At 42.0% G+C, this 16,296-nt stretch overlaps 1 protein-coding gene across 1 annotated transcript in view; it reads left to right on the forward strand.

Annotated features, from left to right (window-relative positions):
* The window catches only part of MED12L (mediator complex subunit 12L), a 504,977-nt gene that overhangs the window by 295,077 nt on the left and 193,604 nt on the right, over window positions 1–16,296 (forward strand). The gene's annotated exons all lie outside the window — the stretch shown is intronic.

Below are 16,296 nucleotides of genomic sequence, written 5' to 3' on the forward strand. Positions count from 1 at the left end.
TCTTGCCATAGATTTGTATTGTAAAACATGTTAGCTTTTTAGTCTTGCCAAGTTTATAAAACAAGTGAACATTTTATCCATGTAAAGCATTTTCTTATTTCTTCCTATGAAAAAGTAAGTATTCTGTTTATATTTTGTCCCGATACCTTGGTTACTACATTTTTTGAGTTTCACCTTACATTCTCAAGTGAAAGAGCAGCAAGATGTGCCTGTACTTTTTTCTGAAGTATTGTAATCGAGAACAAATACTGAGACTTGAACCAGCTAATTGTAGGTGATGCTTTTATTCTCTTCCAGCATGTACGAGGGTTGGGAGTCACATTAATATCAGCTTGGCGAGCAGCATGCTGGCATTGTGCAAAACACATTTACTTTCTTCTGCACCACTGCAAAAGACAAACAACTAAAGTATCCCAGCTACAGATGTGTTCTTTCTTGTTTCTCAACCTGACATATTTCAAGATGCATGGCATGAGATGCTAAATATGAAACAAAAGTATACATCTGATGCTTCAATGGATGCCATCCATCACCCATAGAATGCCATGCAGAAAAAAGCTTATTTACTGGCTAGTGCATTGGTGTCCTGAGAAGTTGTATAACTTAATGAAATTCAAGCTAAGTTAAATGGATTGTACCAAAATCTAAAGTTATTCCCTATGTGCTGTCGTTAAAATGAATTCAGCAGCGATGCAGATGTACGACTGACATTCATTGAAGTGGAGGCCATCATGACCCCCTCAGTACTTGTGATCGGAGGGGATCCCAGTAGTCGGACCCCACTGATCATAAAGTTAATCTGGGAGGAAAAATACTGCTTAAAACTGGGAATGATTTTGGAACATTTGCAAACACTTTGTAATATTAAATTATATTACGAGTCTTATGGCAGTTTTCATTGTCAGCTACCTAATAGCAATCCATTATTGGGTTAATTTACAGCTAAACTGGTAATAATTGTTCACAGTGGAGTTATGGCACAATGCAATGACATGTGAAACAAGAAAACGTCTACTATTAAGAGCACATAAAGTTTCCCTTTAACTAATTGTGTTAATATGTGTTAATTAGAAAAAGACACTTTCAGTTGCAGAAAGAATTTTGACAGTCCTCCACATCCTGAGTTTTGGTCGTAAGTTGTAGGTAAATGGCCAGTACTGAACGCAGCTCTTTCACATTTGGCGACAGATTCTTTGAACAAACACTTAATTTGGAGCCAACAATAAGAGGTAATTATGGAACAATGAAGTCATCTATTTCTTTAGGAGGAAGCTGGCAAATTCTTTTGAAAAATCTCTCATCATTATAGCAAAAGTTTGGATAAAGGAATATTGTCTGTTACATATGTATTCCTTGAAACTCTTTAGCATCCATGTAAATATTCTGAGAACCAAACCATGGGATTTGACATCAGGAAACAACCAGCTTCTTCTTCTATGTGCATCACTGCACTGTTATTCTAAAAAAAGAGGCGATTTTAAACATTTTTGTAATTTACTTAATTAGCAAATTCTGGAAGCGTTTAATAGAATGTTGCTCTAGAATGACTACTCTTATGTTGCTGAAGACCTGTTGCAAAGGAGAATCCATCTTCCGTTACATAGCTGACTAGAGCTACCCACGAGGGGAGATGCATTTAGCTTCTCCTGACAGTGCCCTGTATCCACTCCCCAAGTATCCTGTGCACTGTGTCTCATTGCATCTGGTATAATTCCAAGACAGTTTATCGGGTACTCAGTAAGTGAAGATGGGCCGTGACCATTACTGGAGCTAGATAACCTCTTCAATCACCAGTAATGCTGATATACAACTCAATATGCTGTTTATCCTTGTGAACCTGAGATTAACCACTGTGTGTTAGAGTTGCTTGGTCTAACTAGTTCCAACTCAGCTTGCATTGTAACAAATTCCTATTTAGATAAGAATAAGAAATCGTAAAAGAATACTAAAGTGAAGCAATGAACGGTTTGTTTACTGATCCTGAGTTACAACCTCTATAGTGTTTAGACTGAACAATTAATTGCTCAGTTGGCCTGGATATGTGTGAACAAAGCCTTAAGTATGTACGGTGATGTATGTGATTGGCTGTTGGAAGAACAAAAGTGAGTTTTAACACGCCCACAAAGTGCTTTACTATTGGCTGTTACACTATAAGGGCATCATAAAAACTTCAAAGAATAATTCGCCATTCCGATCTCCTGGACAGTGCTGTTGTGAGATGGTTCACTTTGCTATTTCGAGAGATACTTCAACTTCTGCACAACAGAATGAGGATTACTTCATGTGATCACCTGGAAGTATCGCCCTCTTCTTTGAAGGAATGTTTTAAATCACTTAAATGGTTCGAACTTTAAAGGTACATTCTGTTACTCCATAGCCTAAAGTACTATTACCCCAAAAGATCTGGGGCTGGTTTGGATGACGTTTACACACCAAGACACTGATACTACGACCTCCTGGTTTTCACTAAGGACTAGGAGGTTTCACGTCCTCCACAATGTGTTCTGAACATTGCTGAAGATGTTGTACTGGAGCCTAGCTGCGTATATACAATACAAGCAAGCCAGCCTTGGACAATGTAAGTACATAACTAGATATATCTCAAATAGCACACTAGTTATGTGCCTAACTAATGGTATTTTTTTAAATATTTTCCTCAGAGCACAACAATTGAAGACATGAACACCTGTGAACAGACCATCCAGAAGCAGACTACACCAATCTCTCAAGGCCATCCCACCTGACCCCCAAAAGAGCTTAGGAAGCGGAAAAGAGACGCAATGAGCTATTTGAGTAGGCTAAACAACTTTTCAAAAAGCAATCGGATGAGTTTGATGATATTGGCATTGCTCTGAAATTGAGGCGCATGACCGAGCATCAGAGGATACATTATGAGAGGCTTTTGCCAGACTTGAATACTAACTGAATACTTGGCCAACTTCATGAAGACAGTTGTATTGCAAATCGGAAACAGCCTGTGCAGCCTTCGTGCCGAGCTATCTACACTGTGGACCAAATGCCTGGGTATGGCTTCCAGCCTACAATAACTGTGCCGCTTAATCTGTGGCCACCACTTCCACCTCTGTTTATAAGGCCAATGCATTCCGTTCGGGACACTGCATACAGCTACCATATGTTGTAAGGAAGTACCATTTGCTCAAAGGTCATAACAGGTTCCCTTTAATGCCACTGGATGCAAACTTTCGTGACAGCACCAATCTAACTGTTAATGCCTTACGTGCTGAAATCAATGTAGATCATAAAAAAGGTAAAAAAAAACAAACTAAAAATAGTAAAAAAATAACAATTTACAAAAAACCTCATTAAAAATATAATGAAAGAAAAAAAAAACATATTTGGTAACTTCGTATCCGTAACGACTTGTTCAGTAAATGGAACATAGTATTTACCCAGCGCGGCATAGACTGTAAAAAAATATTAAAAACTGTCTAAATTGCGTAAATGCTTTTTATTTTAGCTTTTATGCTTTTAATTATTTTGTTCATTTTGCCTCCCCTAGAAAAGCCAATAAAAGTCATCAAAAAAGCCATATGTCCCCTTAAATGGTACCAATAAAAACCTGCGTATTTGCTGCAATAAGAAACCAATGTTATTTTGTGTTTTTGTCTTTTTTAATGCATATAAATAAACATGAACGTATTTGCACTGCGTATTGTGCTTACAAATTTGCACACGCAGAGAATAGAACACATTGATTTCAATGGGTTCATTCACAGCATCTTCTATTTTCCTTCCCTATTTGCGCAGGGAAAGAACACATATTGAACTCATTAGCCATCTCAATGTATGGGAGGAGTATTGCGTTGCTTTTTTTGCGTGCACAAAATGTACTTGCATTTGCGTGTGCAAATGCACGATGCCCATTCCGCGAATGCGTGCTTAAATATACATACACTTGTGTCTACATTGCAAGTCTATGGACGCATGGCAACCACACGTAATTGTGTGCGCCTGGCATCGCACACTCTTTGTATATATTTTGCTCTGAAGTTCACGTTTTCATACCCATGCAACATCCAGCCATGAGCCACAAGGGATCGCCACTGTGACGCTGGGAGACAATACTGCTGGTCCAGCGGATAGACCAGTATGATTATGATATGAGGAACGGACCCTATCAGCAGCCTAATCTCTGGGACCAACGGATCCCGAGGAAGGTGGTATGCGCGCTGCAAAGGAAATCTGGCACCGCCCGCAGCAGGGAGCAGCTGCAGAAAAAGTGGAGCGACTTGAAGCGCAAGGAACCGGACTGCTTGTGGGAGATCCTCTGGGAAATTGAGCACAAACATGGAGGTAAGCAGTGGTGGGGTATGTATGGAGCAGTGGGCGCTGTGCATGTGTCGTGGCAAATTTTTTTTCGTTTGCCTGAGCACAAACTTGGTGAACGGTTTTCTGGTTCTCTGTGCACAATTTCTGCAGTTGCCATTCACTGAAGGGATTTTCATTTTTGTGAACCTAGATTCGCAATGGGCGTAAGAGGGGTTGTGGTGTGGGGGTGCATAGTGTTCCCATTGATATTGGAGAATAGGTTTGAGATATGTATTGAACTGCGCACATATTCAGTTTTTTATTTATTCTGGTTGTTTAAGTTTTTATTGTTTATGCCTGCATCATTTTGCCAAATGTTTGTTAACTGTGGATATCGGGTTAGTGTGGGATTTCAGTTATGGCAAATATCTGTCCGTTGGTATACAGTGGGTGCCATCCACCATCTATTTGCAGCAGTTTTTGCATCCTTTTTGTGTGATGTCATTGCTAATGTCGTTTTTCCTTTTGTTTTTTGGCTACAGGTGAACACCACAGAGGAAGGTCATCATAGACTTTCTCATAGAGAGGGGAGGCCATGACATCATGCACCTCCACCACAGCCATCCATGAAGGAACTGACCAGTAGGTAGAAGTGCAGCACGAGTTGTTGTCTAGCTCTTCAGTGCTGCACTGAATTATATTGCTGACATGCTTTTTTCCTTTCAGTAGAGTCAGCAGAGAAAAAGTCACCAGCCCAGTTTTCTCCGCAGCTGGTGGCTTCAAGGTCCCCACGGCCCCTGGTGTGGTGGTGGTTGAGTCCCGCTGTGTGCCTGGTAAGTGCCAAACAATCTCATTAAGACCAGTTTCAGATGAGTGTCTTGTTACTTAGGCTTCCACTCACAAAGTGATTTTTGTTCCTGTGTAAAAGCATAGGAACCAGGGGCGTAACTATAGAGGATGCAGGGGATGCGGTTGCACCCGGGCCCAGGAGCCTTAGGGGACCCATAAGGCCTCTCTACTCCATATAGGGAGCCCAGTACTATGAGTAAAGCATTATAGTTGGGGGCCCTGTTACAGGTTTTGCATCAGGGCCCGGGAGCTTCAAGTTACGCCTCTGATAGGAACAATCATCGTTGGGATGACCTTCTGGCATCTGCACCCGACAAGTCATTTCGTGCAAAAGAGCCCTAACATGTTCGTAATACAGTTCCATATTACCAATGGTCTTTCAACAGAAAACCAGTAAGCAAATACGGACCTAAAACACGCTATTCTGAAATTGGTCAAAAAATTCACACTTCACAGTTTTTGTCTCCATTCTTGGAACAGAGAAATGGCAAGTATCCGATTTCTTGTGTTTCTTTGCTTCAAAAATGGAGCAGAGTGCTAAAAAGTGTGAACTTAAGACAGCAGCCCGAGTCCCTGTGAAGGTAGAATGCAGACAAGAAGTGACTTTTTTTCTATCTAGTCTGTGCATGTGCGCTTCCATAGAGATGAGTGGGAGAGCACAAGCACAAAGGAGACTGAAAAGAGTCACTTATAAGTTAACAGGGGATGCGGTGAGTATGGAACAGCACTCCCTGATCTTAGCAGACCAATATGTAGGCTTAAAGGTCATGACTTTTTACAGGGACCCCGTTATGACTTTTGAGCACCATTATGGGGTCAAAGGTCAGGGAACAGGAAGTACTGTTTTATACTCATTGCATTCCCTGTTCCTGCGCAATGAATGCCCAATGCTACAACACCTTTTTACTAACACGGTTTTTTAAAACTGGCTGTGTCCCTCGTTAATAAATTGTTAACAAAATTGTGTTCTAGCATTGTACATTCGTAGAAGGATGCGATGAGCATCGAGCAGTGCTCCCTGTTCCCTGTCCTTTGAGCCTCATGACAGGAGCAAATATGTTGGGGACAACAGATTACTGATACTTATTATTTATCCCACAGCGGTGCAAAGAAATCCACCTGCCAGGAGGGCAGAAGTTTTCTTCGAGACCATCCAACGCTGCAGATGAACAGCATGCAGACACAGCTAAGGAGCATACAGGAGGAGCTGGCCTGGCCCCAACAGTAGGGAGAGGAGGAATTTCCACTATGAGCTTCAAGTCGCTCCACTTCATTTGTGTTGGGTCCTTGCAGTGGGCGCTGCAAAACATCCTTTCCAGCGGCTGCAGAACTTTGATGAGGATCTGCTGCTTCCAAGAAGTCGGGTGCTGATAGAGTCCGTGTCATGTATTAACCCCTTGAGTGGCACGCCTGGAAATTTTCCGGGATGAACTCCACTGCCGATAGTGATATAGCCCGGAAAATTTCCGGGCTAAGTATCACTATGGGAGCTGCAAAGCACAATGCCACAAGCTGTGGCATTGTGTTCTGCCTGCACAGTCCCACAGAGAGCAGTTCAGGATTTTGAAATAAGAAGCAGGGAGATACTGCCGATCTGCCGGCAATCTCCCGCTTTTAATTGTAAACTCCTGCACTGGTTTGTTTACAGGTTGCTATAGAGACCATCAGCTTGTCAGAAGCAAGCCAATGGTCTCTGTGGCAGGGAGAGCTGGTGCTTGGCTGTCAGAGGACAGCCAGGCACCAGCTCTTACAGCAGAGATGAGAGAAAAACTCTGATCTCTGCTGTGTTAACCCTTTAAATGCTGCAGTCTATGTGACTGCAGCATGTAAAGGGCTGTTACCATTGGACCCCCGGAATGTGATCAGGGTTTCCTGATCGGTCTCTATGTGAAAGTCCCCTAAAGGGACAAAAAAAAGTAAAAAAATTATTAAAAAAATAAAAAACAAAAACACTTGTCTCCCAATTTTTTAAATTTACAAAAATAGCAAAACATAAAAAAACTGTATAAACTTGGTATCACTGGAATCATGCTGACTCACATTAATTATTCTGCACGCTGAACGCCGAAAAAACAAATGGAAGAATTTCTTTCTTTTTCCCCAATCTTTCTACAAATTTTTTTACAAAAGTTATGCAATACATTATATATACCCAAAAATGATGCCATCAAAAAGTACAACTTGTCCCGCAAAAAACAAGCCCTCATGGCCGTGTCAATGGAAAAATGAAAAAGTTATGGCTCTTGGAACGCAACTGCAAAATTTGTTGAAATTAAATGATTAGGCCATTTAAAAAACTTGTCTCCTGGCGTCCCAGTTAAATCAGTGTTTCTTGGGGGGGGGGGGGGGGTTGTACATTTATTTATATGACTTTTCCCATAAAATTATATATCAATCTGCTCAAGTTCATGCTGCTCCATAAAATGGGGTCAAAGGGAGTTTTTCATCTGAAAGAAGCTGTCCAAGCTGCAGGAAACATGCTGTAGAGTAGGACGATGTAAGCAGGTTGATAAATAGTTTTACTGGGAAAGATTCAGTATTTTATTCATTTTATATTTCTGCACATCCTGCCGATTGGACTGCAGACATGGTTTGCAGATATATCCTGTGTTTCCCTAAAAATAAGACCCTGCCTTATATTAATTTTTGCCCCAAAAGAGGACAGGCTCTTGTTTTCAGGGGGGGGGGGGGGGGTGTCTTATACTCACCTAGCAGGCGGCATCCGGGTCCATGACACTGGTCTCCGTTGCTACGGCAGGCTTTCGTGCAGTCCTGAATGCTGAACGAGTATCTCTTGCTGGTGACGGCCTTTGAATGCCCAACCTCTAGCAAAGGAGTGCTCTGATTGTTTCATCAAGCGCCGGCTCTGATTGGCTGGGGAAGCGCTCATGAACCAATCACAGCCATTCATTGATTGACATTTTCATGGCATTATTTTCGGGAGAGGGCTTATATTTCAAGCACCCCTTTCCCGCCCCCTCACACTACACCCGAAAATCAGGGTAGGGCTTATTATTGGAGTAGGTCTTATTTTCAGGGAACACGGTAAATGAATAAAGTACAGCTAAGGGGTCATTCACACAGGCGTATTGTCACTACGTATTATGCCCACGTATATCTTGTAGTGAATGGAGGCAATGAAAGTCAATGGACTTTCATTTTTCCATTCACACCTGTGTGTGGGCACAAGAGAAATAAATTATATGTGCTGTGTCTGAAAGGCTGTCCATATGTGTTGCATATGGGCAGCGTTTCCATATGCATCCCAGCTCTGAACAGAGTGGGAAATTAAAAAAAAATTAAAAAATCACACGGCATGTCTGTGATCGCGTCATTCGTGGGCATGCGCAGTGCCATACACAGCCCATATGCGGTCTCTACTAGCTCTACGCCAGGAAAGCATATGGCCTGTAACATTAACAACACTGCGGGAGACGTGCAACGTTGTACGCATACACTCCTGTGAAAGAGGAGTGAATCTTTCCCCATAACTATACATCAATGTGCTCTGTTCATCCTGTCCTATAAAATGCTGCCGGCAGACTTCCTTTAAAGGGAACCATTCATATAACAAGCATTGTATAGCCGACATATAATTCCAACTTGCCATGACACTCCACCAACACTGTTGAAATATGCTATAAATTGCTGATGAGACTGAATGGCACCCTTACAGGCACGGTGAACCTGAAGGGGTGGAGGGGTACGATCCCTTGTGTTTCTGAATGCCACTCTCCATAGTTGATTTGCAACGTGTTCATATTTTCGCTATCAAGTATCGCAGACGGGGAGTATGACAATGTATCCCCTCATTGTAAGAAGTTGTACAAGACACAACAGACCAGCCCTGCTGTATCGATTTTTTTCTGAAAGGAGTTTGCCTGTGATGTTGAAAATGTGGAATTGGTTAGCCATTATGCCAAAAGTGTTCTCCACTACATGTCCGGTTCTTGACAGCTGATAATTAACTATTTTCTTTTCTGGATCCAATAGTCTTTGAGGGAAAGGTTTAAAGGGGTTGTCCCGCGGCAGCAAGTGGGTCTATACACTTCTGTATGGCCATATTAATGCACTTTGTAATGTACATTGTGCATTAATTATGAGCCATACAGAAGTTATCAAAAGTTTTATACTTACCTGCTCCGTTGCTGGCGTCCTCGTCTCCATGGTGCCGACTAATTTTCGGCCTCCGATGGCCAAATTAGCCGCGCTTGCGCAGTCCGGGTCTTCTGCTGTCTTCAATGGGGCCGCTCGTGCAGAATGCCGGCTCCGTGTAGCTCCGCCCCGTCACGTGCCGATTCCAGCCAATCAGGAGGCTGGAATCGGCAATGGACCGCACAGAAGAGCTGCGGTCCACGGAGGGAGCAGACCCCGGCGGCCATCTTCAGCAGGTGAGTATGAAGACGCCGGACCGCCGGGATTCAGGTAAGCACTCTCCGGTTTGTTTTTTTAACCCCTGCATCGGGGTTGTCTCGCGCCGAACGGGGGAGGGGGTTAAAAAAAACAAAAACCCGTTTCGGCGCGGGACAACCCCTTTAAGTAGATGTGTCTGCAGTGGAACGGCCTCATCTTCAATGAACACAACATTTTAATTTGCTTTTGTCTCTGCATTGCTGGGGAGTCCTAGTGTGTCTGTTTGCAAAAGCTCCATGAATTTGGTGTGCTCCAAAACACCGCCATCCAATACCTGTCCGTTTTTTTGCCAATATCTACCTTCAGAAATTCATAGTTATAATTCAGGAGGTCCCTCAAGATTATACTGAAGTAACCCCTGTTACGCCCTGACAAACAGTCATCTCTTCCCTCGAGTCTGCGAACGACTGAATGAGCGCTGTTTAAACTGATCAATAAGTGAATGAGCCAACGATGACTTTTATGCCTGCATAAAGCAGGCATAAAAGCGAGTAGCGAACGTTTCTCATTCATCATTCAGTCGTTGACTTGCCTTTAGACTGAACGATATTATTCACTTTCGCTTGATTGAATGTTTTTTTTGAACAATAATCATTCCATCATAAAACACCATTAGCAAGCTGCCAAGGATTACATGCATTAGGCTAGAGCTACATAGTGACTCTGGCCGTGACCTAAAGGTCACAGTCGCAGCATCCTGCAACTTAACGCCCTTTTTCACACAAAGATGATCGCTCAAAAGATGTCATTGAGCGATCATTTTGCATAAACTACTAATTGGTACTAATGCCTATTAGTACCAATTAGTAGCATGTGAGCCGCCGAGAGCTATGTTCAGAGAACAGTGGGTGATCTGTTCTCTAAATACATTCTCCTTGTTCTACCGTGGGGCTGACAGCTGAGACAATGTAATCATCGCTCCCCGGGCAGAACACAGCGTGCGGTCCATCTTATCAGCTCTTCTGCCGAACGATTGATTTTATTCCGAACTGAAAATAATAATTCGGCAGAAAAGTGAAAGATGGGCCCATTTACACCCAATGATTATCGCTCAGAAGATGGCTTTTAAGCAAGTTTTGAGTGATAATCGTTGTGTGTAAAAGGGCCTTTATACTACAGCTTCACTGACTTCCCTGTCACGACCAAAATCACCATGTAGCCCCAGCCTTAAAAGAACACTCCATGCAACTGATATGTTCAGTGGTCTGTGTGTATTTTTCTCAAGCTGCAAGCAGCTGAATAACAGATGATAACTTGATCGCCTATTGTTCGTCATCCAGTTTAAGCAAGCGATGAAGAACGATCGGCCCATGTAAACAGGTGGTCATTCATCTATGAACATCTGTTTGTTTACTGTGCTTACAGGTGGATGGTCGGAGTGATCTCAGCTGCTCCACCTCCATTCCCAGAGTGGCTATAGCTCCTGTGTAAACGCACAAAAACGACTATTTGACTGTGACTACTGGTGAGCGCATCTGCGCCTGACAATCATCCCATGTAAAAGGGTCCTATCATTAGTCCTGGAGTATCTGGTCATAGAAACCAGTTTTTATTAAGTGTAACTACTAAAATATCTATAATTTATCAGCTGTAATGTCACATAGAAATAAATAAAAGCAATGTCCAGCAATTTGTCACTTAATTATCTTCTTACCTTTGATCCTTTTTAGTCTCATATTGCAATTAAAACTTATATAAAGAAATATTCTGCACCAATAGTTTAGCGATGCCCACTCTCCCCTCCTCCCCATACTCTGTATGGCTGTAATTTATCTCCAGAAAGAAACACTCGACCGGTTCCATCTGGTGAGACAGCCACTGGCCACCACATCTGCTGGGCAATGGAATTAGATAGGTTGCCAAGATTTCGGGAACAGCTGAGCAGGTGATTTTACCACACCATGCACAGCATAAAAGCTAAACCCAAGAACAATGGCGCAATTCTATTTTTTTTCATTTCACACTGTTCAAAAAATGTTTCACTTTCAGTACATTAAATGGTAGTGTGTGTTAAATGGTACTATTATATAATATAACTTATCCAGCAAAACACAAGCTCTCATATGGCTATGTCGATGGAAAAATAAAACGTTATAACTCTTGGAAGGTTAGGAAAATAAAATGAAAATGGAAAATGCAAATTGACTCGAAATGAAGCGGGGTATTAACCAAGTCCATCTTGGTAGAGTCTGTAAGCATTCCCTTCTGACTAGGTGCGCTGTAGCCATAAGGACGAGTTGCGTTGGAGAGGCTCGGACACAACTAACATTGGACAGCATACGGACAGTAGTCTGTGTACTGTCTGATACACACAGGCACAGCACAACATATGCATTGGCATTTCCTCTATCTCGTCTGTGTCTCCGGCAGCGGTGCGGCAGGCTGCGTGAATTCTCTCCACTGTCATCCCCCGCCGTCCTCTTTGCTCGGCTCTGTCATCCCCCGCCGTCAGCGTTGTGTAAATAAGAGCTGTGATTGGATCGAGCGTCAGCCAATCACTGTTGGTGCTCGATCATTCACAGGCAATCAAGCTGCTTTAGAATTCTCCCCGCTGTCATTTCCGTGCTCGGCTTTCAAATCCCCTGCCGTCAGTGCTGTGGAAGTAAGCTCTGTGATTGGATTGAGTGCCGGCTGTGATTGGCTGGCGCTCAATCGAATCACAGCACTTCCTTACACAGCACTGACAGAGCCGAGCAGAGAGGACGGTGGGGAGAATTCAAGCAGCTTGTCGCACAGACACAGACGCCGGCTGGGAGTATGGAGGTGAGGCTTTTTTTTTTTTACCTAGTATATACTCGAGTATAGCTCGGCTTATACTCGAGTCAATAAGTTTTCACAGTTTTTTGGGGTGGAACTTATTGTCTAGGCTTATACTCGGGTCGGCTAATACTTGAGTATATATTGGAATTTGTGTCTTTGCTGCAAAGTAAAAAAGCTGGGTGAAGGTTCACTTTCTAATTATGATGTTCTCATATTTTTGCCAGAGGTTGTGTTTTTTGGGCTAATGGTAGAGCAAACCTGTTCTCTTACTATGTTGTCCTTCAATGGTGCAGTATAATATGAAGAAATACCGGTTTTAATATATCCTACTTTTACCTGGCATAGAGCGACATCATTCTCCAGAGTACAAACAGTACCACTCAATTCAGAGAAATAGTTCAGCTGTGCTTAGAAAACCCCTTTGTGTGTATACATAACACCGCAATACTAAGAAGCACAGACTCCTGCCGGATGCTTACACAACCGGGAATGAAAGAATCAGGCTTTTGTAGAATGGAGACCGTTTATCTATAACTTGGCACAGTCTCTACCCTTATTATACAGCCTTAGTTTCATCTATTAAACTATTGTTCCTAAAATTAGCTAGAGCTTATTTGGTGCCAATAGCTGCTGCAGCTAATTCTAAAGAGACACAAATTAAGACATATTGCAATTAAAATAATACAGGTAGGATGGATGCTTTGTGGTCAGTAGTTATTTGTGATATCCAGACAGTCCTACATTAATGTATAAATCATCAGTGTCCTATGTAAAACTGTATTTCTAGATGAGGTTAATGTTATCTTGATGCAGGCCGTCCAAAGGGTTTCAGGGTTACCTTGAAAAACCATACAAGGAAATAGCAACAAGTTATTACAGTAAACATTTCTAGGTATCTGTGACACCTGAATACGTTGATGACCTAAAAAGCTATTCAGCCTAGGAGTTGAATACCCAATATTCCTAGTTGTTGATGGCAATTTAGGTGTCATTACTTAAGGCCCATTTAGACACAACGATTACACAGGTCTGCGATGAAAAAAATTGTAGCATATTTAATTAGTGGGTTTAACAGTATTTTTTGTGCTGATTACGGTAAAAATAGTGAAAAAATTCCATCACCCCTAGTCACAAATTTCACCTGAAATTTTCTTATTTTCAGGGTTTTTCAGGTTCGGTACGCGTACGACAACGAATCTAAACTGTCTGCTAGGCGTGACCTTGACTGCAGTCAGTGACTCAGTGTGGAGCCAGCCACTGTGGTGTACGCATCAAACAGTTTTGTGATACGGTATTTAGAAGAAATGGCTACTAGAAGATGTGTCAACTCTCCTAACTGTTTCTGTTATATTTGTGGGTCTTATACCATCAAGAAGCAACAAAGGAACATTTCTAATTTTGTTCAGAAGGTGTATTTTGCATACTTTGGTATGAAATTAGGGGACCAAGATAAATCTTGGGCTCCCCATATAGTGTGTTCTGTGTGTGTTGAAGAACTGAGACAATGGTTTCAAGGTAAGAAGAAATCATTTCGTTTTGGAGTATCCATGGTTTGGAGAGAGCCTAAAAATCACAGTGATGACTGTTATTTTTGTTCTTGTTCAGTACAAGGTTTCAATTTAAAAAACAGGAAGGACATTTCATACCCAACCAACATACGTTCGGCTATTCGCCCTGTTCCTCATGGACCTGACTTGCCTATTCCTTCACCTCCAGATACCCTGGACAATATTTTAGACGATTTAGACCAAATGTCACATAGTAGCAGCGATAATGATGACAGCTATGATCCAGGTTCCAATGACCCTGAACTTTTCTCTCAATCAGACTTGAACGATTTAGTACGAGATCTGGGCCTACCAAAGGATTCAGCGGAAGTGTTAGGGTCTAGACTTAAAGGGGTTGTCCCGCGGCAGCAAGTGGGTCTATACACTTCTGTATGGCCATATTAATGCACTTTGTAATGTACATTGTGCATTAATTATGAGCCATACAGAAGTTATAAAAAGTTTTATACTTACCTGCTCCGTTGCTAGCGTCCTCGTTCCCATGGAGCCGACTAATTTTCGCCCTCCGATGGCCAAATTAGCCGCGCTTGCGCAGTCCGGGTCTTCTGCTCTCTTCAATGGAGCCGCTCGTGCAGAATGCCGGCTCCGTGTAGCTCCGCCCCGTCACGTGCCGATTCCAGCCAATCAGGAGGCTGGAATCGGCAATGGACCGCACAGAAGAGCTGCGGTCCACGGAGGGAGCAGACCCCGGCGGCCATCTTCAGCAGGTAAGTATGAAGACGCCGGACCACCGGGATTCAGGTAAGCGCTGAGCGGTTTGTTTTTTTAACCCCTGCATCGGGGTTGTCTCGCGCCGAACGGGGGGGGGGGGGGGGGGTTAAAAAAAAAAAAAAACCGTTTCGGCGCGGGACAACCCCTTTAAAGAAAGACATATGTTAGCCTCCGGTGTTTCATTTTCATGGTACCGACTTAGAGAAAAGGAATTTGTCCCTTTTTTTACACAAGAGGGTGAACTAGTTTTCTGCAACAATGTACCTGGAATCATGGAAATGTTCAACATAACGTATGACCCAGAGGAATGGAGACTTTTCATAGATTCGTCAAAAAGGAGTTTGAAAGCCGTACTTCTTCACAATGGTAACCAATATGCTTCTGTGCCTGTTGGACACTCAGTCCATTTGAAAGAATGCTACGAAAATCTTGGGTTTGTTCTTAATAAGCTCAGCTACTCTGACCATAAATGGACCATTTGTGGGGATTTGAAAGTTATTTCCATGTTACTAGGTCAACAAAGTGGTTACACAAAGTTTCCATGTTTCCTCTGTGAATGAGATAGCCGTGACAGGAAACAACACTATGTCAAGCAGACCTGGCCAATCAGAAATGCTCTTATTCCTGGAGTTAAAAATGTTGAAAGACAAAGTTTAGTGGATCCTAAAAAGATCTTACTTCCACCACTTCATATCAAATTGGGACTAATGAAACAGTTTGTGAAAGCATTACACAAAGAAGGAGAGTGTTTCAAGTAACTTTGTGAACAGTTTCCTGGTCTATCAGATGCTAAGCTGAAAGAGGGAGTCTTTTTTGGGCCTGACATAAGAAAACTTTTAAAAGATGAAATCTTTGTCACTAAAATGGAAATGGAAGAAAAAAATGCCTGGAATTCATTTAAACTTGTTGTAACAGGCTTTCTTGGAAATAAAAAAGACCCAAACTACAAAACTTTGGTTGCTGAATTGTTACAAAACTACAAAATCTTGGGCTGCAACATGAGTGTCAAAGTCCATTTCCTTCACTCACATCTGGACTACTTTCCAGAAAATCTTGGGGCTGTAAGTGAGGAAGAAGGAGAACGTTTCCATCAAAATCTAAAAGAAATGGAGTGCAGATACCAAGGTCGATGGAATGTCAACATGATGGCAGACTACTGTTGGATGTTAAAAAGGGAAAATTCACAAGAACACAGCTGAAAAAGTACCAAAAGAAGCTTTGATGGAAAAAGAAAACGTTTTTGCAAAGACTTATAATAACTTTGCAACACATGTGTATCACTATTATGCTTATTTTAGCTAGGTATTATTGTTGTTTTTTTGCTTTTACTTCATGTTAAAATAATAAAAACAAATAAAACATTTTCCGTTTTTTGTATTTTTTCCAAATACTTCAACTTTATTTTGCAGGCAAGCCTTACGTGATAGAAAAAAACCCGTGTTATTTTTTAAATCTGTGCAAAAAACTACATAAAGATGATTTAACAAAATCAAAACAATTTTTAAAAAAGTTTTTTTTTGCAGACCTGTGTTATTGCTCAAAATTCGCTCAAAAGCCATCTTTTGAGCGATAATTGTTGTGTGTAAATGTGCCCATTTTTCAGTTTTCTGCCGAACGATGGTCATCATTTTGGCTTGAAAACTATCATTCGGCAGAACAGCTGATACGACGGACCGCATGCTGTACTATGCCCGGGGACTGCTGAGAACAGCTGATCGCATTGTCT

Source organism: Eleutherodactylus coqui, chromosome 1 (assembly GCF_035609145.1).
Source record: "Eleutherodactylus coqui strain aEleCoq1 chromosome 1, aEleCoq1.hap1, whole genome shotgun sequence".
NCBI classification, from domain to species: domain Eukaryota; kingdom Metazoa; phylum Chordata; class Amphibia; order Anura; family Eleutherodactylidae; genus Eleutherodactylus; species Eleutherodactylus coqui.